This window comes from Dryobates pubescens, chromosome 7, assembly GCF_014839835.1.
Source record: "Dryobates pubescens isolate bDryPub1 chromosome 7, bDryPub1.pri, whole genome shotgun sequence".
In the NCBI taxonomy this organism is placed as follows: domain Eukaryota; kingdom Metazoa; phylum Chordata; class Aves; order Piciformes; family Picidae; genus Dryobates; species Dryobates pubescens.
In genome coordinates, this window is record NC_071618.1 from 16110083 (window position 1) to 16135818 (window position 25736).

Sequence of the window (25736 nt, forward strand, 5' to 3'; positions counted from 1 at the left end):
ACTGCATGAATTTGGACTGCTAGTGGAAACGCTAATTTGGAGTCCCTCTTTTCCCTGGCTGTGGGCATCCTCAGAACCTGTAGGAACTTTGTTGCCCTTGATTCCTTCACATTTGGCTGAAAAGACAGGTTTGAGAATTGTTAGGGAAAACTGATGGACATATAATGTGACTGCTGAAAATTCACCTACCTAAGACAGGAAGCAATGAAGAGCTAGAGGTTTAAGCTATTACTTTGGAAGCAGACAGTGTTAACTACAGTAGACAAGAGGATGAAAAAGGGTTATGAGTTATAGCTTGCACTGTCATTTAATTTACCCAGAAAGAGGATGAGAAAAAATTATATGATAAGTGGAAAATTCAGTAAACTTGAAGGACTGAGGGTGTGGTGGGAGCTGGTGTTAACAAATAGTAAAGATGAAAAAAAAAATGTCCTGTGCCTGAAGGGGAGTATGTTGGAGAGGTTTGATCCTCTGTCTCCTCTGGGGCTTCCCATTGTTGACATTTCTGGCTGTCCCTGAACATGGAGGCAAGTTGGGGATGTTGTACGAACATAAAAACAGGGTTGTTGTCACCCACTGGGCAGGGTCAATGTGGACAAGGCTACTGTAATGGGCACCCATGAGCTTCCCAATCATTCCTTTTGCTTTACTTTCCCTCCCCCCTCATTTTTATCTCCTCCAAAATAAACAACCCAATTCTGTTTGCTCTTTCTCCACCGGCCCTGTTCTTGGTGATTTTAGACTGTTGTCTAGTAATTCTGGCTTTAGTCAATGATTTGCTAACCCTGGGAATCTACTCTATTCCCACTGTCTTCTGATGTCCTTCATCCAAGAGGAGCTCCCAATACAACCATTCCCCTACATGTGATATCTGTCAATATCTCTTGTTTCATTATTTTAGCCCCAGTCTGGGATTGTCCATCCACCTTTTCCCCTCCATTGCTCTCAGTATCTGGGAATTTCTCAGTTTGATAGCATATTATCATGTTGCTGCATCATGTGGCATACAGGTGAGGGGATCTAACTGCTGCCTTCTCCTGCTGGGAGAGGAACTGTGAAGAAGATGGAGCTGAACTCCTCTGAGAGGTGCACAGTGAAAGAAGAATGTGAAACAGCCAGGAACTCTTCCAAAAAGGATGGCCAAGCATGGAGACAAGCAGCCCAGAGCCATGGTGGATCTTCCCTCCATGGAGGTGTTCAGCACTTGAAAGGACAAGGCCCTAAGCAACCTGATTGTATTGTTAAGTGGATTTTGCTGTCCTTTATAGCTGGCCAGCTAGCTAGACTAGTTGAACAGTCAAAAGCATCCTTCTCTGCACTTGCAATAAGAAGATTTGCTTGTCTTCTGTAATTAAGATTTGAAAAGCAGTTTTACCTCAGGCAGTATGATAGCAGTCAGTTGTCATGTAGACAAGCACTTTGTTTAAAAGATGCATCCATGTAAACAGAAACTCCCTGACTTTTTATAGCTTCTGTGCTGTGACTTTCCACAACTGCTATTCGCCAGGGGAACACAAAAGCAGATCACTGCCAATTTACAATGCAGTTTTTCATTGGGCACATGAAGAATAAATACCAAATCTCTAACGTCCAAAGCATCAATCAGAATTCATGGTGTGAACCCCAAAGGGCCCCACAACTTGTCACACATGCCAAGAAGATCAGGCAGGTGAAGGCTTGGGATTCAGCTAAGCAGTGAACTGGGTGAGAAACAGACTTGTCAGTGAATGAGAGAGTTGATTAGGGGATGAATCACTTAGGGAGAAAGTTGTGCAATTAAACTGATAGATTTGGCAGCAAAACAAAAAGCAGAAAGAGAGAATGAATGCAACAATCAATCAATAAAGTAGTGAATCAATTGTCTAGTTAATAAGATAGTTAATTATGCAGAACAGAGCAGGCAAGACAGTGTACTTGGTCACTTTGGCTCCAATACATCTCCCTGGTGTATTTCAGTCACTGCATCATTTACTTTGGCTAATTTTTGTTAAAATAAGTCCTAAACGTTTCACCTTTGAATTAGTATTCTCCTTCCTGCAGTAAACTTTAAAGACACTATTCCTAGACTGTTACGTTCTTCTTCTTTATATTCTTCTGAAGGCAAGAATTGGCTTCTGATCTGGGAGAATTAGCATTCTGCTCCATCAGAAAAATCAGTACCTAACAATCAGTGTGTTCCTATTCTATTGTTTCAGTATTTTATATTCTATTTCATTATTTCATGTTAGGGAAAATGTATATTCTATTGTTTTGTTACAATGTTATTTATTTTAGATTTGATATTAGGAAAATTTTCTTTACTGAAAGAGTGGTCAGTCAATGGAACAGGCTGCCCAAGGAGGTGGTGGTGTCACCATCACTGGAGGTGTTAAAAAAAACCATGTAGATGTGACACTTTGTGACGTAGTTTAATGGCCATGCTGGTCCTAGGTCAACAGCTGATCTTTGAGGTCTTTTCCAATGGAAATAATTCTATGATTCTATGGTTATTTGTCTTCCTGCAGTCAACACAAATGTGCTAAGTGGTTTTCAATCTAAAATATACAAAGCTTTCCTCAAAACAGTTTCTGCTCTGAAAACATCCACTTTCAGAACTCTTCATTATGTTGTTGAAACAGCCCTCTATTTTCTCCCTATTGTACAACATGGGAACACAGATAAAGAACTGACAATTAAGAGTCCTTGCACCTTAAAGTCATACAATACAGTGCAATCCAGGAGGCAAAGAACTACATTAGTCTGTCACCTTGTAGAAGAAGATAGAGGTGGTGGATTTTTAGAAATTGTCTGAAGGTGGGAGCACACCCATGTGAGTAACACTTCTGTCTGGGATCTGTCTGCATTATTTGTCAGGAGCACTTTCATTATACTGTTATGTTCAGCTTCCACATAGTATAGCTGCAAGACTGGGCAGGTTTGGACAAGATCCAATAACTGTCTCCATGCTGTGGATGTGAGTTTGATTCAGCCTTCACTGTTGGAGTTGGACAGCAGTAAGCCTTGCAGGTGCAGAAATTCCACAAGCACTTTAGTTTTTATCTTCTGAACTTCCCAAGGCTTCTTAAGATGTTCCTCTGGCCATGTCCCTATCTGCCCACCACTAGAAATAACTAAGCTAGTTGGTACTTATCTCACACCTGGGCCTGAAAGAGGTCAATAATTAAGCTTTTCCTTGTCAAAGTCCTGGTCCCAGGCCAGTTACTCACCCCAGGATCCAGGTCTGCAGAAAATGCAGTTCAGGTGATTGCACTCTGTGTTCATATTAGTAGTCATGTTGTGATGCCCATCTGCATCCAACAACTGTTCAGTGTCAAATACAGAAATAATCCTGTCAGCAAGCTTCTGTGGAAGGATTAACCAGAGTTTGAAGTGCTGTGAAACCAGCATTGTGCTTGAATCTCTGACTTTTAATACTCAGAATAGTAGTTTCTGGGTGATGGGATTAAGAGTAACTAGTGTCCTTACAAAGGAAAATTGTCTAAGAGGGGGGCTGGAAGAGGAAGGGGGGACCCAGACAGTTCCCCTTATCTATGTGCATAAACAACAAAGGCACATCTGCGAAGTACCTTATCTTGAAAAACCACTGTAAACCAGTGGGGGTCTGTGTGAGGATGACAAGACACTGAACACAGCCTAAACTTCTGAACTTTTAGGCCAGAGCACAGGCTTATTAGGCTACTGAATATTAACTTCTCCACCCAGAGAAGTGAAGAACCTAATTTAAATGAACATACAATGCATGTACTAAGGGGGAGTTGCATGTGAAGTGGGACATGTAGTAGGCATTTCAGGAAAGACTGTAAATCCGGAGTACCCTAGCCAATGGGGAAAGGGAGAAGGAAATTTGCATCTGGGAATTTAGGATAAAAGGGGAGCTATATCTCCCAGCCACTTGAGAGACCCCACAAGGAATTGTCCCGTGGACTCTTCCTTTATTTGAATAAAGATTTACTAAACTCCTCTGTCTCCATTGTGAACAGGAACTTCTAAATTGAAGAACTTTTTTCTTACATGGGGCTGATTTTTTTGATAGGGTTTTGAAGATATTCCTTAAGACTGAAGATGGAGAGGTTGAAGGTGGGATGGCTATTTTGTGAAATACAGCTATAGGCAACTGGATAGTCCTGATCTTGTGTGTGTGAATTAGATCTTGTTTACAGAGCTTGCTTGGCTCTACTTATATAGCTTCTGGGGACAGTAGGTAGCACAAGTTGAAGTTCTGAGATATACATACTGAGGTATGTATTATTTAGTGGTATTTCTGAAATCGTGTTGCAGTGTTCCACATTTACTGCACTGGCCTGATACTACCCAGGAAAACTACTTGTCCTTTGTCTTGCTAATAGACACAATCGTGTTGCAAAGTTTCTGCTGATTTCTGGTACATTTAGAAGGCAAATACAGTCACCTCTTCATGAAACTTGAGACAGCTGTTAAGGTTTAGTAATCTATTATTTTTGGTTGTCCATTAGCTGTGGACTGAAATAATTATGAGCCACTCATCTTGTGGTGTCACTAAAGATTTGCCTTTGCCTTCTTGCATAATCTGATACTGTTTTGATAAAAATGCCTTATGCAGACACAGTAGCTTTTTGGAGGGAGCTGGGATAAAACACAATACAGAAACTCAGTTAATACTTTCTGCTAATCTAATTCTTGTTAACTCATCTGTGCCTCTTTGCTAAAGTGTCAAACACTGAAATTATTAAGTAGATATTAAGACTTCTATAAAATTTCCTGTGACTGCATTTGAATCCTTCCAGTATTCTATGTGACAGGTTGGAGCCTGCCTACAGCATGCTGTCAGATGCTTACGCATGTGGAACATGCTGGGTAATTGTTTTGTGTCTCCTTCCATGAGTGGGTCTATCTAAAGGGAAAACCATTTTTACTCTTAGCAGACAGGGTATTTATTTTTCTGGCTGAGGAAGTCAGTGTTTGAGACTTTCAGCTTTTATTGTGGTTAATTCCTCCTAGTCATATTTTGAGGACTGGAAGACTTGTAAGTAAGGCAGTAACACAGTCAGTAAGCCCAATTGGTAACACTGTAAAGAGAAGATTGTAGAAGCCAAAAAGTACATTGTGAGGAGTATCGTGTGCTTTATCTGGGCCATATACAATATCCTCTTCAGTCACTATCACTTTTTAGACCCACATAAGAAGAAGCAGAAATATAAAACAGTGCAAAAGCCCACTGTCATCTGAATCAGAATAAAGGTTATTATAGCAGAGTGCCAATCTCTAAAGAACTACTTGGTAATATTATCTGTCTCTTAATCCTGTAACGATCAGAAAATGGTGAAATGTTGATTTATTTACTGACTCAGTATCACAGTATAACTAAGGTTGAAAGAGACCCCAAGGATCATCGAGTCCAACTCACTCTTAGCTAGATTGAAATAATGGAGTAAAATGAGCCCATTCTTAAACTGAATGCTCCTAATTGCATTTGAAAGAATAGACCATAATGCATTTGGGTATACCAATGACCCTGCTAATCTCTGCAATTAGTTAACTGTTTGGGAAAGGAGAATACCTTACATGTAGTTTTGTTTTTAAAACTAGAATGTATTTTTCATCTACTCTGTACTTGATTCTGTACTAAAGTCATTGCCTGTGTAAAATCTTCAGTTTTACTCCAGCGCTACTAGCTCTCTGTGTAAGGTTTCAGCAGATCAGTTCAATTACTTTGTTATATTTCCGTTTAATTATTGAACTAGAATTCTGAAATTTGCACGTTGGGTCACAGAGTTCAGCGTGGGAGGGAATCACAGCTTACACATTCCATTAGAAATTATCAAAAGGCCATCTGTCTTTCTTAGTGCGTTTCAATCATCCAAGAGCATGAGGGTATGTAGGGGGGAAAGGAGAAGTAAGAGAGAAAAGAATTTTACAGTAAAATCTGAGCAGGTCACTTGCAAGTTCTGAATGTTTGTAGAAGGGTAGAAGCTGATGGTAATTTTGAAACAATCTCCAGAAGCTGATGGTAATTTTGAAACAATCTCCAGCTCCACTTAATGATTTTCACCCTCATATTTTCTGGAGAATCATCTTCAAAGAGGTGTCTCCTCAAAGACTCGGTGAGCCCCTGGCTATTGAAACTCCTGGCTATACTCCTGACTATTGAAATAAAGCAAATGAAGGAGACAGGCTGGGATTTAAGCATTGCTTCCAGTCTGCAGAGCCTCTCCTCGCCTTCTTTTCAAGATGGCCATATTACCAAACAGGCACCATACTAATTACCTGTGTTAAACTGTGCATATTTACATTTTTGCATACAGCTGGACATTACCATATGGCTACTGGGTGCAGCTGTAAGTGAGAGTAATTGAGACCCTGTGTCTCTGCATCTCAGCAACTCAAAGCTGTACCCACCAGGTCTATCTGCTGGGTGTCCCTGAAGCTAAAAGATACAAACCACCCCAGTGCTTTCCACTGGATAGGATGGGGCCATTAATGTCTTCCAGCCTTTCTGTGTTTAAACATTAAATTTCTAGGGTTTTCAGAGTTGAATTAACTTATGGTTGCCTATATGCCTGGCCTCAGATTTAAGGAGTCTTGTTCTGATGTATGCAGGGAAAAAGTTCCAGAAAACATCCCAGTCCTTCAAAGTAAAATAAATCCTTCACACCTGCACAATTAAAAAGAGCCTTTAAAATGTGCCGTATGGGCTTTATATGTTGATAATTTTTGGTTCTTTCCCAAATAATGCGTGTTTTTAAGTCATGAGGTGGCTGTTATAATAACAGAATCTGATACTCTGCTTAACACTGTTGGAGCAGTTTAAAAGAATCTTCTGGGACAGGAGCAATAAATGATTTTTCAGACTCTTTTTGCAGAAAATTCTTTGGGAAGGAACTATAGGGAGGGTAGTGAAGAGATCTGCAAAGCTATTGGCATTATAACTGCTGCTGGTTTTCTTCTTGAGCTCGTGGAGTCTGTGGGAAAGAAGTGCAAAACCAGATACTGGGTAAAAGGCACTGAATGCATCTCTCCAAGTTAGGCTGAGAAATATCCAAGTTAATCAGATTGTCAACAGAGATGTACAAGGACAAAAAAAAAAAAAAACAGAGAAAAAAGAAGAGAGAACTGTTAGTAAGGTTTATAGGTTTATAGCATCAGCAACAGGGGAGGAAAAACCATCTACCCCACAAGAGCCACCTGCCTGATGGGCTCCACTGGGGATATGAGATGCCCTGTTCCCTTGAGATCAAGTGCTATGAGCACTATTAATAGGATATGAATGGTGGTGACAGTTGGCTGTCACAGAATCACAAAATCACAGAATATATCTTGTTGGAAGAGACTTCGAAGATCATTCAGTCCAACCCTTGACCCAGCACTGAAGGGTCAACACTAAACCGTTCCTGTAAGCAACAGATCCACAGACTGCTTGAACATCCCCAGGGACGGTGAATACCTTTGAGGATCATGTGGCCCAATGTGTTGTCCTGTGGAGTGTTGCTGTCTGTCAAGATTCAAGGCCCTGACAAGGTGCTTGTTGCTGAATTTTAAACTCTTTGCTAGCACTTAATATAAAAACTTACTAAGATAATTACAGAATGGCTGAGATTGGAAGGTACCTCTGGAGGTCATGTGGTCCAACCTGTGCTCAGGCAGGGCCACCTAGAGCTGATTGCCCAAAGACTCTGTCCAAACAACTTTTGAATATCTCCAAGGATGGAGACTCCACAACCTCTCTGGGAAACATGTACCATTACTTGATCACCCTCGTTGTGACAAGGTGTTTCCTAATGTTCAGAGGGCAGCTCCATAATTTAAGGTTGTGCCCATTGCCATTTGGTCAGCCTGTTGAGGTCCTTCTGGATAGGCCCATGTACCAATCACTCCTCCCAGTTTCATATCTTCAGCAAACTCGCTGAGGGTGCACTCTATCCCATCATCTGGGTCATTAATGAAGATATTGAATGGAATTTGACCCAGGATTGATTTCTGTGGTACACTGCTAGTAAAGGCCTTCAGATAGACTTGGTACCACTGATCATAGTTCTCTTTGTCTGTTAACCACTTTTCAATCCACTTCACTGTTAATCCAGCTGTTGAAAAGCTTGTCTATAAGGATATCATTAGAGACAATGTCAAAAGCCTTACTGAAATCAAAGCAAACTATATTTACTGTTCTCCCCCCATCCACCAAGCCAGTTATGTCATCATAGAAGCTGATTAAGTTGGTCAAGTGTGACTTGGCTTTGTAAATTCATGCTGATTACTCCTAATCTCTTTGTCCTTAATGTGCCTGGAAATGAATATCAAGATTATTTGTTCCATCACCTTACCAAGGAATGAAGTTACGTCTTTTGTCCAGTAGTCTCCTGGGTCCTCCTTTTGTCCTTTTTAAAGATAGGAGAGGTAACAACAAAGGGACAGAGAATGTGTACATGAGCTAGATGGTTCCAAGTTCTGAGTATCTGGTGGAGTTCCCTGCAGTGTGTTTAGAGACCACCAGCAGTTCAGGAGCTGTTGGTGGTATAGTTGAGAGCTTCTGGAAAATGTATGAGGCCCTAGAAAATTGAGAATTGGCAAATTTTGTACCTGATTTTCAAAAGAATAAGGTGGAACCAGTCAGCTTAACCTCAGTTACTAAAAACTATTGGAAGAAAGTCGTTCTTTCTAAATACTAAAGCTGTTGTCAGGCACCTGGAAGGTACAACTATGGCAAAATTGTCAAGAATAACTCATGTGGAACCAATCTAATCTTTTCTGACAGGGTTGGCTGATAGGAGAGAATCGGTACCTGTCATCTCTTGACTTCTGTGGAGCTATTACATTTGACATCCTCATATGAAAGCTAGAAAACTCAGTTCTGGAAAATACTCTAGCAGAGTGAAATACAAAAATTCATTCTTTAAAGAATAGCTAAAAATATTTTGCTGTAAAGATGGATATTTATGGACAGCTGAACTACCCCCTCTGCAAACACATAGAGTTACCTCAGAACCTCCTCTCCATTGCAGACTTTCTCTCCCTGTCCAAATGAACATCTCAGGCTGTTTCTGTCATTCCCATGGATGCCTATCTATTTGATCAAGGTCAGGAAGGACAGAAAGACCTTACGTGCTTCAGCACTGTGGAAAATGCAACTAAATTGCTTGAAGACCAAGCTCTTATCCTGGGCAACAGTTCTGATTTCAGGTACATTTCAGATCTTTCTGAGTAAGAAGCTTGCAATCTAGTCAGTTTATCTACTTATTTAAAATGTCCGGCCACACAGTTATTTGAGTCAGTGCACGTTTTGATTTCTGAATCACTACTTATCTGGCTTTGAGAAATAGAAGTGTCCTGTCCTCCAAGTATTCATCTAAAATGGTCTTGCAAAGATAATTTCACAGAATCCCAGAATGGTTGACCTCTAAAGGTTATCTAAACCAATTCCTCTGTTCAACCAGGGCCACCTATAGCCAGTTGCCCAGGACTGGATCCCAATAGCTTTTCACAGAATCACGGAAACATTCATGATCACCAAGTCCAACTGATAACCCCACTCTACATGGCTCACCCCTAAACCATATCCCCAAGCACCACATCCAAATGGCCCTTAAACACATCCAGGATGGGTGATTCAACCACCTCTCTGGGCAGCCCATTCCAGTGCCTGACCACCCTTTCTGTGAAAAAAAGGTTCCTAATTCCCAGTCTAAACCTACCCAATCATAGCTTGAGGCCATTCTCTCTTGTTCTGTCACTTTTGAGTACATCCAAGAAAGGAGACTGCTTTCCTAGCCTGATACTTTGATGATGGAAATTCCTGTATTTCTTCACTGGCTTTCTGTTTTTACTGTCAGGCCCTCCAAGGTCATAGGATCACAGGATGTTAGAGGTTGGAAGAAACCTCTGAAGGTCATTAAGACCAACCCCCCTGCCAGAGCAGGACCATAGAATCTAGCACAGGTAGCACAGGAACACATCTAGATGGGTCTTGAAATTCTCCAGAGAAGGAGACTCCACAACCTCCCTGGGTAGCCTGTTCCAGTGCTCTGTGACCCTCACAGTGAAGAAGTTCCTCCTCATGTTAAGCGGTAATGGGTATAAACTGTTCACTTGACATCTCTCTCTCACACAGTATCTCCTCCCATCAGCAAGCCTCAATCTTCAACCTTGAGCATTTTCAAGAAAAGCATCATTGTACAGTTTGTGGATAGGCAGTGCTAAGTCACTGTGTCTTGCTCTTGGGAAAAAAAGAAAGAGGAAGGTCATTAGCCAATGTTGCTGATAGGCAGAAAAGTGTGCCAGAGATGAAGGGTCCTATGGGTATGAGTGTATTTGCTGGAATGTGGGTCTATGAGGGCATGGGCAGGAAAGGAGAGTGGAGTCCCAGCTGCAAACATGATCTGAGGAGGCCAGTGGTTCATGTGAGCCACTCAGTTCTTTGCCAGTTTACTTTCTTAACTTGCTTTCCAGCCTCAGATTGATGTTTGTCTCCAAGTACATAGAAAACTGAAATTCAGAACAATCTTTAGACCCATGTCTCACAGTTTCTAGTCTGCTAGACTAGAATACCTCCAAATACTCTCTCCTGCCATTGTTGATTTTTTTTTTTCTAGTGACCTTGCTTGTGTGATGAAACCACTATCTGTCAGGCACACCAATATCTGCTGCACTGAAAAGCGGATGTGGGCTAAAGTTTTGGACAATAGTTTTGAGATTTCATAGAGGCATAGTTAAATACATCTTGACACATGGCCTATTTGAGCCAAGGGTGGGAGTATGGAAGGGAATATGGGTTTTATATGGGAAGGTAAGGACTGGAAATATTAGTACCACTGCATATTGTCAAAATCTTCACTTCCAAAAAGAACCTTTCCATAACATAGAGCTAGATTAAAGCTTTGCTGGGAAATTCACTTGGGGCACCAGCTGATAAGTGCATGGGGACTTGTAGGTTGAGAGAGTGCCTAGCTCTCCCTCCCCCACAGAGTAAGAAACCACAGCTAAACTCAGTCGGAGAAGCAGACTATATTTACAAGCATATATAGGAAGCAGATTATATATAACACAATATATACAGGTATTTACAATAAATATACAGAAATATACAGCAAAGAAAAATAACAACAAAATTCCCTCCTCAGGGAGAGTTTCCCTCCCTGTAACCCCCTCTCTCCCCCCCTACCTCCCTTTTTTCCCAAAAAGGGGTTAGAGACAGAGAAAAAGGCAAGTTATTAAGGAAAAGAATTGTTATAAAGCTTCAAAAGCACATGCATTGTCTTATTGCTTATCTCAAGGTCAGCTCCAGCTAGTTCGCTGAGAAGCAGGCAGGCTGAACCCAAACTGAGAAAAAATTCCAACTGTCCTACAATGTAAAGTTGCATTTTGCCCCTTCACCAATGAAATTCCTTTAGAATATAATGTTTTCATTTTCATACAAAAACATTCAGCCAGTGTCCCAGTACTGTCTGTTTCTTAAAGGCACAGCCTCAAACGGTCACAGCCTCAGAGAAACCTCTGTCCCGGCCCTCTCCATTGTGTGAGCTCTCATCTTAGGCTTAGGTGTGGATGACTAAGACTTGTGGGACCACCTTGTCTCTTTGTCTCTGTGGAAAAAATTCTAGTAACAGGGATAAGCTTCCCCTGTGGTCAGCTTCTGCTTACTAACCCCAAGGCAGTCTAAGATTGCCCTTAGTTCCCTGATAGGATACTACTACTAATCCTTCAACATCCCAGTGTGTCCAGTCCAGTATTGCCTTGCTGGCCTCTAGCCATTACTGTTCCTCACTATGCTCAGTGCCTTTTCCCAAATCCAGACCAGCACTCAGCACAGCTGTAGCCAGATTTCTCACTGGAAAGCATAATGGCTGTTTCCTTCACCTGATGCTGCTGGCTGTTTCCCAGTGGCCCTCCTCTAGTGCCCAGCACATCAGAGACATATATGGAGGGGCTTCTTGTTTTCTGGATAAGGACTCAAAAAATCTGTGGCCTCTGATTCTCCAGTTCTTGCTTCTTTTTCAGCAAAACTGGCATGAGACTACAGACTTCGGAAAGACAAAGTGACTGCGTTCAGTGCCACATGATGGCTTTGTCCATGGGGCTGTGTATGCCTAAAACTGGACCTTGAGTCTCTTTCCAAGAACACTCTTACTGTCCTTCAAGAACCCTCCTTGTTGAGGCTTATCTCAAAGCTCTAAGCCCCTGCAACTCAGCCCTATCTCACTCCTCCTCAAGAAACACCTCTTGATTTGTGTATCAAAATGTGACCTGGATCTGTGCATAGCCAGAGAGTCTTGTCCCCATCATCACCTGGAGAACTATAGATATGCTGAGTTTCTGCCTGGAAATCATGTAGCCACTCTGCAAAGGTCCCAGGGGAGAAGGGAATTTGAATGGGGACAATGGAAAGTGGACTTCAATGACAGGGAACCAGTATTGTCTTTTGGTACCATAGGAAGAGTTTTGGGTGGATCTTTCCCAGTCTGACCTGTCTGAGTCAAGTGGAATAGCTCTTCTCTTCTGTGCTTCCTGGCTAATGCTGAGGTTTGGGCCTTCTCTTACCTAATCCAGTTATGAACATGAAGCAGAAGTTAGGAACAAGTTGAAGGGTGTCAGTGGAAATCAGAAACAGGGTTACCACAGTGGCCACTCAGTTTTGCACCGAGGATATGAGGAACAGAACAGTAAAGGTTTGTACAGCATAACCTAACTGTAGAAGTTGTTCAAATATAAGGTGAGTGGTGAAAGCAATTGGGCTTTTGGTAAGGATTTCACAAACTCCAGATTTCTGCTCTTCTTTGTGTCCTTTCCTTCCTTATCACTGTCACAGCCTGAATCTGGTTAAAACCTACATAGTGGACTTACTCCACACACTAGCCAGCAGAGTTCAGTCCCCTAGCCCTTGCTGAGCTAGTCCTCTTTAGCTGAATAATAAATAACAGTGTTTATTGAAGCAAGATGTGGCTGGCTGCTGGTAATGTCATATCCAGTTTGTGCAAATCTACCGGAGAAGTGTGGAAGCTGCTAGGAGCTCTCATGTAAGTGTCTAAATTCCACAGCTGCATGCCAGATAGGAAAGTTTTGTTTAAAAGAAAAGTAGATGAGTGAGCCGTACATCTGGTAGTGTGGGAAAGAGACAAGAGGCCTCCAAAGAGTTTATTGCCTGTAATGGTCCCTTTATCCAAAGCAAAAGATTTCCAAGCAGTTCATTCCCTGTAAGAGTCCCTTTGTCCTTCCTGATTTTGATCTCTTGTTTTGTTGTTGTTGCTTTAGAATTACCAAAATAAGACTTTCCTCTTGGATTCCCACACAGTGCTGTGGGGTTCCCACAAGACCCTCACAGAAATAGGGTTTGTCCAGATGACACAGGAATCCTTGTTCTGTGGCCAATACCAGGATGCTGCACTGTAGCAAGAATGAGTTATGAAGCAGGAACCCTGGAACTGTAGATACGGAGTAAGCTGACAGTTATGTATGTCGTATGTCACAGGAGAAGTATAGGCTGCCTTTGGGAATCACTCCTCTGCAGCATCGTGCTCCTCCTGTGCCTCATGGTCTTCCTTGACCTTATCTGTTCTTAAAGAGTCTCTTCTTTACTGCTTCTATGGGCGAGAACCTTTTAGAAATAAGGAAAAATATTTGGGGGCTTTGTTCTTTTCTTTTCTTTTTATTTTCTTTTCTTTTTCTTTTCTTTTCTTTTCTTTTCTTTTCTTTTCTTTTCTTTTCTTTTCTTTTCTTTTCTTTTCTTTTCTTTTCTTTTCTTTTCTTTTCTTTTCTTTTCTTTTCTTTTCTTTTCTTTTCTTTTCTTTTCTTTTCTTTTCTTTTTTCTTTTCTTTTCTTTTCTTTTCTTTTCTTTTCTTTTCTTTTCTTTTCTTTTCTTTTTTCTTTTCTTTTCTTTTCTTTTCTTTTCTTTTCTCTTCTTTTCTCTTCTTTTCTTTTCTTTTCTTTTCTTTTCTTTTCTTTTCTTTTCTTTTCTTTTCTTTTCTTTTCTCTTCTTTTCTCTTCTTTTCTTTTCTTTTCTTTTCTTTTCTTTTCTTTTCTTTTCTTTTCTTTTCTTTTCTTTTCTTTTCTTTTCTTTTCTTTTCACTTCTTCACAAAGCTTTCTGTGGATCATCACTGTCTGTCTAATGCAAATTAATTATTAATCTGACTAGAGCTGTAGGTATGTCTGAGCAATCTGTTTAAACATGGAAGTTTGGATGGGCTCTGTTTTTAAGCAGATCTGCACAGAGCAGATGCCTGGCACCTCCCAAACCCTTCATCCTCACTGCCTCCTCAGGGTTGGGGAACAGGTCACTGCCTGCACCCTGGCTGCAAACGCAACTAAGGATCTAATGAAGGCTTGAGGAGTTTTTGAACCCACCTCCTTGATGAATAGTTAACATAAATTATTCAGACTGAGTTGGTCCCTGCAGGAAGGAGGTCAGAGAGGGTGAGGATGGCTTTCCTGGAGAGGGTTGTTGGAACACCCACTCGGGGATGGGGAGGGTGGGAATGAGTTTAGCAGAAGGAGCCAGGGGACAACTGAAGGAATAAAGAGGAGACAGAGAGGAGGAAGAAAAACAAGGGAAGGTATTAGATGACAAAAAAATCCCACCCTTCAGTTACCTGAATGTCTTCTGTGTGTGATTATTTTAACCAGGACCTTTTGGCAGCAAGTGCCAAGTATGAATCTTTTTTCTTATGTGCTTAATTGAATTGAAAATTAAAAATGGACCAGCTTTGGCACTTGACTTTTATTGCCAATGTTATAAAAAGGAAACAGATAGCAGCTTAAGGACAAATAGGTTTCTCAGCTCATTGATAGCTCTCAGAGGCATGTCACCAGATGGGAGAAGATATGGTGTAAAATGTAGAGAAAGCCTTAAAGAATCACAGGCTCAATATAGATCCAATTATGCTCATGATGGTCTACAGCCTCTAGAACTAGGACATGTTATTCTAGCATATTGCAACAAATTCTGAGCTCGCCTGAGAGCGAAATACCAATGGGGAAAAAAAAAAGGAAAATACAATCACATTTCCATGATAGCAAGGCAATCCAGGAAGCAGGAGAATGCCTGGGAACAGCATATTACAGGGTGTTCATGTCTGTAAGGGAATTGTGCTAATGATTTCCCAGTGGGTGGAACTGGAGAGGAAGCCTTATCTTCAGACTCCTCAGAAATAGTCAGTGGGAAACCACCAGCTCCAAAGCTAATTTTTCTAACTGAGTAACAGAAGTGCAGAAGTCACAGATATGGTATGTGTTATGTGTCAAAGTTAAAACAGTTTTCAGCAAGGCTGAATCGTAACTGCATTAAGTCAGGCAGAAAGCCCTATAGGGAATGCAAGGATAATGACAAAAATAATACAGAAGAAATAAAAGATGCAATCTAGGGAGTCACCCAACTGTCTGAAACTCCACTATATTTAATTTGCTTCTGAGAGAAGTGTCCTGTTAAGGCAGACAGAAAAGGATACATCACTCATTGAAGTAAATCTGCATGGCTCTTCTGAAGCCAGCAAAGCTATATTGATTTACATGATTTGATGGTCTCTGCTTGAAAATACATCATCATAACAAATGCTATAAAATTCAGGTTTGTCACTGGAAAAGAGCCTGTAGGGATGACAGAAAGGAACCATCCCTCTTGCTTGAACAAAAAGATTATTCAAACGGGAAACTGTCTTGCACCAGTCTCCCTTCAGGATATGATCTCACAGTGCTACAAGGAACACTAGCATGGACAATCCTGGAAACAAGACGAGGGGCCAGAAAGCAGGAATGCCTGCAAAAACAAACAAAACCCAAAACCCCACACCAAAAAAAACAAACGCCAAAATGCCCAAACAGAACCCTTGTAAATAGGACAAGTGTATGAGTGTATTACTGGCTCTGTGCTCCCTGACAAAGAACTGAACAGAGGGATGTGTAACACAGGGCTAGCAAAAGGAAGTTGAACAGTCTTCATGGGGTCTGTATGAGGAACATAGTGAAGCCACAGACCCATCTGGAGCAAGGAGTATATGGCTAAATACTTTTTTACATCCTCCTGGAAGAGGAAGGCTGTTTTGCTGTAGGAACAAAGCCAACATTCATTTATTACCTGTTTTTTGAGGTAGCACATCTCCAAGGAATGAACCATGCATGTTTTGGGAATGCTGCATGCTTGATGCCAGCAGAGGCTTGCCATGTTCCATAATCCTTCAAGTTAGCAGTGATCTTACATGTACTTCTGTACACCCCGTTTCCATTAATAGTGCCTTTCTTTTTGCAAACAGGGTTCAATTCTTCCTTCATCTCATTGTCTGAGTGGGGACTCTTAGTAAATGTCGTCTTTATACATTTATTATATGCCACAGGAGGCTGTTATGTACTGCAGCACAATGCAGGCACTACAGAAGCTAAGCAAGCAAAATAATGCAGGAATCCACAGAGCTTGTCTTTGCTGTGGTAAACACATGCTAAAACCAGCAAGCTTATAACCAACATTATTTGCTATTCAGAAGATCTCTCAAGCCAATTCCATCAGCTATACAAAGTTGGGGGAGAAGAATCTGCTCTTATCTTCCAAGACATATAGCAAATGGCTAATGTTTTATGAATGGAGAGCACACCACATGTGCCTATACATATACACACACATCAACACATGGGCACATGCCCAAGCTTAAGCAGTGCGTGTCTTGCTCCAAAGTACTGTTTTATCGTGTGTTTTTTGACAGGGAATTTACTCTTCTGAAACTTTGGGAAGATAAGTTTTTTCCATCTCTTTTTCTCTTGCTATTGTGGCAGTAGTAATCTCAAACTATTTACTTAAAATTCTGCCTTCTGAAATATATCTGTTGATCCCTGCTCAGCCTAAACTGCCCCCTCCTCTTTTTTTAATGTGCCTGTAGGAATTTGTCTGTGTTTTTAAAAGCAGAGAAGACATTATAGCTTGTGATCTGGTAATGAGACTGCAGCAATCTTGACTTTTGGCACAGATGGCCTTTATTTCCCCACCTGTAAAATTCCTATTAAAAATTTCCCTTTCTTTGCTGCAAGGCCTGGTTTCCCAGCTTTGATTAAGTCATTGCAGTGGGAGAGAATTGTGAAGAGCACAGAGAGGTAAATTAGCCTGAGAGAAAGAAGTTTTAATGTGGCCAGGCTGATTGAAGTAGCTGAGGTTGTACAAGCATTTTGAGGCAGCTGTGGTCTTTGCAGCTGGACCCTTTGCACTACTGTATTTCCCCTGAAAATGTGGAACATCAGGAGATTATCTGCCCAGCTAGCTGACTACCAGACATAACACACGCTTCATCTTAATTGCCTTTGGTGCAAGAGCCACCTCACAAAACACATAAATGTAATGATAATTGAAAGTTATGCACCCCCAAAGGTAGAATCCTCACTGGTCATTAACTAAACAAACACGCAGCTTTCTTACACACATTATTTTTGAACAGCTCTGTTATAATGTGGATTGTGTATTCAAGACTGAAAATTAAGCTGGAATCCTTGGAGAGCCTCAGACTGACTCAGCCAGTGTAAAGGATTTGTCACATCGTCCTGAGGATATGGCAGTAATTTATACTGCTATGGGTGTGATGACAGCAAGCCACATCCTGCAGACTGTACCAAGACAATACAACCCTCTTGCCAGAGGAGGTCTGTGAGGGAGATAATCATAGTGCTAGCATCTGAATCTGTAGCAAGTTGGCACAAGCCCAAAACAAATCCGTAGATGTTTCTTTTACAACGGATCTATAGATGGAAGCGAACAGGAGGCTGGACTGAGTGCCAGTTTCCTCAGGCTCAGAAGGCAACCATGAAGGGAAGGCACCTCCCTGCAACCTTTCCTGTGGGACATCCCACATGGGGCATGGCAGACAATGTCTTTGGCTGAAAGCCTCTCTGGTGACTGCTGCTCTGCAGCACAGCTGGTGGTCAGCCTCTTCGAAGGCTCAGCCTGGCAGCCAGCTCACATTTTGTCCCAGTTTTCCTGGGTTTCAACATCCTTACCCTTCCACAGAAATATCCAAAACAGCAGGGAGCTTTTCTTCCCACCAGAATATTTTTTTTGTTCCAGTCCTTTCATAAGGTCTTCTCCCTGGAGTTCTCCAGCAAGAGTGCAGAAAACTCTCAGACAAATAATTTATGTATATTACTTCTTACACATTTGCCTTAAAGACGTGTGCTGGAGATTCGCTTGTACAGCAGTATGGCCATCGCCTCGGTTACCTATCTGAGGAGCTTCTCAGTCAGCCATGAGGGTTAACACAATGTGTGGTAACCCCATCTCTGCCATTGTGCTCTTCACAGCATCATAGAATCAATCAGATTGCTTCTAGCTGAGTTGGTCTGGCAAGGTTAATGTTGGGGAGAAACTTCAACCCACTACAGAAAAGACCTCAGAGATCATCAAGTCCAACCTATTACCTAATACCTAATACCTCATAACAACTAAACCTTGGCTCCAAGTGCCATGTCCAATCTTTTTTTGAACACCTCCAGGAACAGTGACTCCACCATCTCCCTGGGCAGCACATATCAATGGCCAATTTCTCTTTCTGTGAAGAACTTTCTCCTTACCTTAAGCCTAAACTTCCCCTGCCACAGCTTGAGATTGTGTCATCTTATTCTGTTGCTGGTTGCCTGGGAGAAGAGACCAACCCCCACCTGTCTACAACCTCCTTTACGTTTGTTGTTGACAGCAATAAGGTCTGCCCTGAGCCTCCTCTTCATAACTCCTCAGTGTATACATGTGTGTGTGTATCCATATATGTGTGTGTTTGTGAGTGTGTTTGTATATTTAAACAGTCAGAGTACACAGAACACATCATGTGGTTCTAAAGCATTGGGAGAACAATTTGTACCCTAAAATGGCTTTCTTGTTTTAATGCATTGTAATTTGATTTAGGGTGCAAATTCATCCTGAGTGATGACAGGATGCACTCAGCCATTCACTTTTGAGTATGAAAACCTTCAAGAGACATCAGTCAAGCTTTGCTAGTGACTGCTTAAATCCATCTTCCATATTTTTGTGCATGGTTACAATGCACTGAGTTCAAAACCAGAAAAGTTGTAAAACCAGAGCTATTCAACAGTATGTCAAATAAAAATATGCCCCCAGTTGTAACTAATAACTAAAGAATTTACATAAACCTTGTATCAATGTACATGCATGCACATGTGAAGGTTTTAAACCCAGTGTATAAAGAAAAAACCTGGACATTGCCAGGAGGAAAGAAAAAGGTAACCTTGCTGTTTGCAGCATCTTCATCGTGCAGTAGGGGTGGAGAAGAACATGGGATTTGGTCCAAGAGAAGGTGCTGACATGTTATCTCTTTCTCCATGCTTTTAATTCTAGCAGAAGTTTACCTCCCATGCATTATCAGATACTATAGCCTGAGTCCTGCTGTGTGAGCGAGGCCTCTGCAATCCCTACTTACCAGCTAGTGTGTGCTTTCCTGTATTTCTGCAGTTTAGCTTCCTGTCTGAGGCCTGAGTAGTCCTGTCAAGAGTTAACCCCTGTTACTGGCTTAGCTCTCAGAGTCACTTAAATACATAATCTTTCCCACCATCCAGAGATGCTCTCCCACGGGAAGTATCATCCTACATATCTATATGTATATATAGTATAGACATAGAAGGCTTGGAAGCTCTGGGAAGGCAACAACCTCCATGACCTTACAGGCACAGAGCAAGTGATGTAAGCGGCAACTTTCCCTGAAAGACTGGTGCAAGATTTGTCCCATGTGGATTACATGCCATGATTATATACATTAAATTGTTTAGAGTTTAAAACACACTCCAGATGCTTTTTCCTACCCTTTCCTCTCACTCAGTTTGACTTCCCCCCAGTTGATTGATTCTCATCGTTTAGCTTCAGAGATTCAGTATTTTGCTTACCTTCCAGATTAGCCTCTTTCAATACACCAAAAGCTGCTCTGTAAGCCCAGGGAAATGCAATACTGTATGCTGAGAAGATGCAGTGTATTGGAATGAGATAAGCAATCAGAATATGAGTCTTGAGCTGTACTCAGCACCAGACAAGCTCTGGGTTTTGTGAAGTCAGCAAGAGTTTTCCAACAACCCTTAAGGTTCAGAATCAGGCCAGTGCTGGCAAGCACTGACAAATGCAATCTATCAAAGGACTAGAAATCATTCCTTCTCTTATGGTTTTGACTTTTTTCTTCTTTATTTTTTGAATGTTTTTATGTGCTTCTTAAAACATGAGCATTTTAGACTGCTCTTGGTTCCAGATCACCTGCTTGATTTGCCTTTTAATTCTTCATTTCTTTGACTCCTTAGTGACAGGTAAACACTACAAAGATACAAAGATGTCCCCACCATTTATTTTTTTTCTGTCTACACTGCAGCTTTCACATTTTCTGCTCCCCAGAGGAAGTATGATCTTGTTCTATACAGGAAATCATGAAGAGCCCTCAGCTAGTGGTGTCTATGCACCAATTCTGTGTACAGAATGTAAATATGGAAAGAGGAAGCAAACACACCTGGAATGTGACCCAATGAGAATAGCCTTGGGTGCAGAACAAACATCAGTCCCATAAGTTACAGTGTTTTGGTTTCCTCCCATGCTAGTTTTCAGTGCCAGTGAGATCCCAAGCAAATCTGAGGATATCTGGACCCCCTTTAGCTCCAGGACCTAAATCTGCGGGCAGTTTTATGGCATCCGAGTCAAATGTGCAGGATAGAGGAAAACAGCTATATGCTAAAATATTCAAGAGGGTATGCAGAGAAAGGCTGATACAAGAAAGGAGGAGGGCTGACAGGCATCTCCATTTTCAGAATTATTGCAAAGTAACCTCCATAGTCCCCACTTTTGTTTGGTTCATTCAAATAGTGCTTCCTATATCTACTTATTTACATATTACGAGGAATAAAATTGTTTGTGCCAGTGATGTGTAAGGTTACCAAACAGACATACTAAATTAGTGTTTCTTCTGATGCTTTAAAAGAAGTAATATATTCCTAGCTTCAAATATAGCTGATTGTAAGTACCACATATAAAGCATAATCTGTCAAGGACCAGAGCATATTAAAGAGCTAGATTTGCTTGCCTTGTCGTACCTTGCTGTACCTGGCCTGGCCACCAGCAGCCACCAGCAATCATTCTTTTAAGTTCTGCTGCAACCTCAGCCTCCGATGTGGGTTCTCCATGGTTCCGTAAGGAGGGAACTATGTTTTTTGCCATGTAGAGTTAATGGTGATATGATAACTCATTATCCTTTAAGGCCTGCACAGGATTTCTTGGCTGGCATATCACACTGGCTCATTGATGAGATTTTTTGACAGATCTTATCCCACCCACAGGAAAGTCACTCATTCTCTGGCTCCTTGGCAGAAAGTAGTCACATCCTTTTGCTCCTTTATCCCCTAGGCCTGTCATTGACATTTTAGAGAGCCACATGCACTAATGTTGTTCTTACTTGGATTTGTGATGTCTAAATTGTTTATTTTTCTACTGTGAAAGGACTGTTTATAAGGGCTGGAAGAAGCAGGAAAACTGCACTGAACATGTGCAGCTTGCTGACACCAGAGACCAAAGTAAGCACAATCTGCAGTGCACAGGACAAAGGGAACTCCAAAAACCTTTTAGCCTGATCTTTACCTATCATTGTTCCCATGGTTTTTCTTGCCACTTTATCTTCAGTGTTATTGCAACAATGTTATTATTCTGCTCTGTCTCAATTCTTTGCTCTTGCACAGACAGGATATTCCCACTGTCCCAGCTTTGTCTTCTTTAGGCTGAGAAAAACATGGTATTAATTACTCCAGCTCTCATATACTGGTTTTATATATATATATATTCTTAATACATCCTTTATATATAACCTTCCCAATAGTCTCTTTTGGCTCACATTCATCTTTCTTGAACTTGTATATCTAACAGTACACAGCAGTACAGATGGTATCTCACTGATGCCTAATGCAGTGACATTAATACTCCTCCATTTCTGCAAGACATACTAATATTTAAGGATTGCATCTGCATTTTTCACAGCCTCATCAAATGGGTAACCTGTTGTAATCAAGACAATAATTAATACTAGCAGGTCCTTTTCTTCCTTGGTCTTTTCTACATAGCCCCCCTGGTTTATAGCACAAAATCTTGTTATTTTTCTGGATGTACATTATCCCCACCTTTCAAGCTCTTGCATGGAATTCCATTGCAGGAATCTGCAAAGTCGTTCATTTCCCCACCCCCATCCCCCCACCCCCCCGATGCTATTTAAAACCTTGTACCTAAGGTGTCTGTAGCATGTTTCAATAGCACATTCTCACTCTGCATCAAATTTATTTGTGAAAATATTAAAAAAGATTGATCCCAAGACTAAACCTTGAACTCTGCTCATGACACCGCTTCCACCCAACAGCTCTCTTTCACTAACTTCTTTTTCTGTTTGTTTACTCTTTTCTACCTTACATTTTCTAACCCAATGCAACAAAGAACCATAGGCTTTAAAAACCAACAGGTATAGCTCCTTTGTCTGAAAAATCAATCCCATTAAGAAAAAATATCACAAATAATATACTTTTGAGAAATTTATGGAGGTTTTAATCCTGTTTTCCATTCTTCTCCATATCTTTTATTGTTCTTACCTTTGAAGTTTATTCTAAAGCCTTGTCTGACAGAGACCACAACATTTATCTGCCAGAGTGACTGAGACCGGAAGTAATCATTTACCATAGCACAGACTATATTCCCATTTTCTTAGAAAATGTGGCATGAAATGCCCCATTTTCTACTCTTTCTTCCAATAGCACCACTTCTGAATGTGAAAATATCCTGAAGACATGCAGCTGTGCATCCATATTCTTTTCGAGATGAGTACCTTCAGCTCTCTGAGTTTTGCTTTCCTTGTCTGCGTTGCAACACTCCCAGTTTCATTGGTGATGCTGCTTTTATCTTTTTTCATGTTTTGTGTCCACCTTCCTATTGAAAGCACATTGAAAACTGTCACTGAGTTTGTGCCTGGTGTCAACAGTGCTCATTTCCTCCAGCTGAATACTTGTATTCCAAATATCCCCGGTCACTTTGTGGAACCTGTGTTTCTGGCACTCCAGACCACATTACTGGGGAGGTCACTAAATCTTGGAGGTTTTTAACATATTTGGAAATCCATCTTTGGACATCTTCATAATCTTGCACTGAGTCATGCACTATCTGTGTGGATATGCCTCAGCCCAGAGATGAAAGAGTTAAATTTCTCCACAGAGGCCACCAGATTGTCCCAGGCATTATTCTCGGTGTGCTTCATCTCTTCTCAGATCAACCCAGTGTTTTCCCCCTGAAAGTTTAATGCTTACATTCAAATGTTCTATCCCTCTTTTCACCACTAGAGACGCTGACCTGCAAAGTCCTTCTGTCCTGATTGCAGCTGCCAGAGTTGGAACCAGGCTGGGCATGGGCATCTTTGGACACCTCAGTTTAAGCTGTAAAGTATTAGTGCCTGTACCCCATTGTAAGTGATGGGGATGTAATGATAGAGCCAATGAAGATCAGAGGTCGCTTCAGCTCCTCTTTATGATAATGCTGTGGGCTCAACTGAATTGCCTTGACACAGGTTTCTAGTGACTTTCGAGATGCCCATAGTGTCTCACCCAGCCTCCAACTACGAGTCTAGACTGATCTAGATGGATATTGTACAATTCAATGGAAAAAAAAATAAGAGAAAGGAGTAAACAGGAAGTATCCAAATATTAGAATTTACAGAATATTTTTCTGCTAACAAGTGAAACTAAATTTGTGCCTTTGTGCTCAGATTTTTTTTCAAATGTTGATTTTTTAAATTATTATTATTTTTTTACTGGCAAGCCCTGTAGCTGATCTGGCCCCTCAGGATTTCTCAGGATATTGCAGGGAATGCCGGTGGTTTCTGATGTTTCCACACAGTCATGTTGCAATATATTTATATGCTCACATATCTTACTGAGACACAACCACCCAGTACACTATGTGTTTTACCACTGGAATACTTAGAGTGCCTTCTTCATATGTACTTTTATCTCCCACCCATACAACCTCTGGGAATGATGAAATAAAGGTCCTGAATTGCAGCTAGAAGAATATAACTGTCTTTTGTCTCTTCCATATTTCGTAACTTTATTTATTTATTTATTTATTTCCCATTTGGGTTTTGTCCTGGATTCTTACACAGGTCTGTGCATTGCTGGTTTGGGCCACATCAGAACAACGAAGATTTATAGCAATAAAATGATATACCACTGACTAAAAAGCTGACAAGTTTTGACAAATATGTATCCTGGTCCAAAGAGCAAGGATTTTGTAGTAAGCTCTGATAGCACATCCTGTTTCCTTCCCAAGGAAAGCAGGGTCTCTTTCAGTCTACTGGAAGGGGTACTGATGTGTGTTTGCTTTGGCCATTCTCTTCTGGTGCTGGAGGCACAAAGAGTCAGTCAGGAAGGTTTTTATGACTACAGAAGAAAGAGTAGGATGTGATGAAGTCTATAGGTCTGTAGTGCCATAAGGAACATCTCTGCTTTTTTTTTGGCTTCAGAGTATGTCTTGGGCTGGCTGAAGGCCAGACCAAATTTTTTTTCCTGTACCTGAAACAAATCTGTTCTGGACCTCTGCAGTAGATGTAGAGGATTCAGTAACTGAAAATGCAAAGGGCTTCTGCCCTCCACCAACTGTGAAGATAGACAGGCACTAACTCTGCCCTCACAGCACTTAATATGTTGATTAAAGATTATTATGGCATGAGGACAGATCTGAGGAAATACAGTAGGCCGATCTAGTTATAAAACAGGGATAGGATTACAGCATTCTTGCATTTTATTCAGCAAGCAGCATGATTTTGTATCAGATGACACACACCTTTTTACTCTAGAGATTAATGGGTGTTAAAGTTAGTGATGAAGAGAAACAGAAAACAATATCAAGGTAACCTTTTGTTGGTAGATGTCATACTTTATACTAGGTTATTTGGTATTCATTCTACCTGCCAGCCTTGCCTTCCCTATATCTGCAAGCTATTGTTGCTATAAGAACATCTCTAATACGCCTCATCAACCTGATCTCCATCTATGATCAGGTGACCCGCCTGGTGGATGTGGGGCAGGCTGTGGATGTAGTCTACCTGGACCACAGCAAGGCCTTTGACACCGTTCCCCACAGCAAACTCCTGGCCAAGCTGTCAGCCCACGGCTTGGACGGGAGCACACTGCGATGGGTTAGGAACTGGCTGGAGGGCCAAGCCCAGAGAGTGGTGGTGAATGGTGCCACATCCAGCTGGCAGCCAGTCACTAGTGGTGTGCCCCAGGGATCAGTGCTGGGCCCATGCTCTTTAACATCTTTATTGATGATCTGGAGGAGGGCATTGAGTCCATCATCAGTAAATTTGCGGATGACACCAAGCTGGGGGCAGGAGTTGATCTGCTGGAGGGTAGAGAGGCTCTGCAGAGGGACCTCGACAGGCTGGGCAGATGGGCAGAGTCCAACGGCATGAGATTGAACACATCCAAGTGCCGGGTTCTGCACATTGGCCACAGCAACCCCATGCAGAGCTACAGGCTGGGGTCAGAGTGGCTGGAGAGCAGCCAGGCAGAAAGGGACCTGGGGGTGCTGGTTGATGGTAGGCTGAACATGAGCCTGCAGCGTGCCCAGGCAGCCAAGAGGGCCAATGGCATTCTGGCCTGCATCAGGAACAGTGTGGCCAGCAGGAGCAGGGAGGTCATTCTGCCCCTGTACACTGCACTGGTTAGGCCACACCTCTAGTACTGTGTCCAGTTCTGGGCCCCTCAGTTTAGGAAGGATGTTGACTTGCTGGAATGAGTC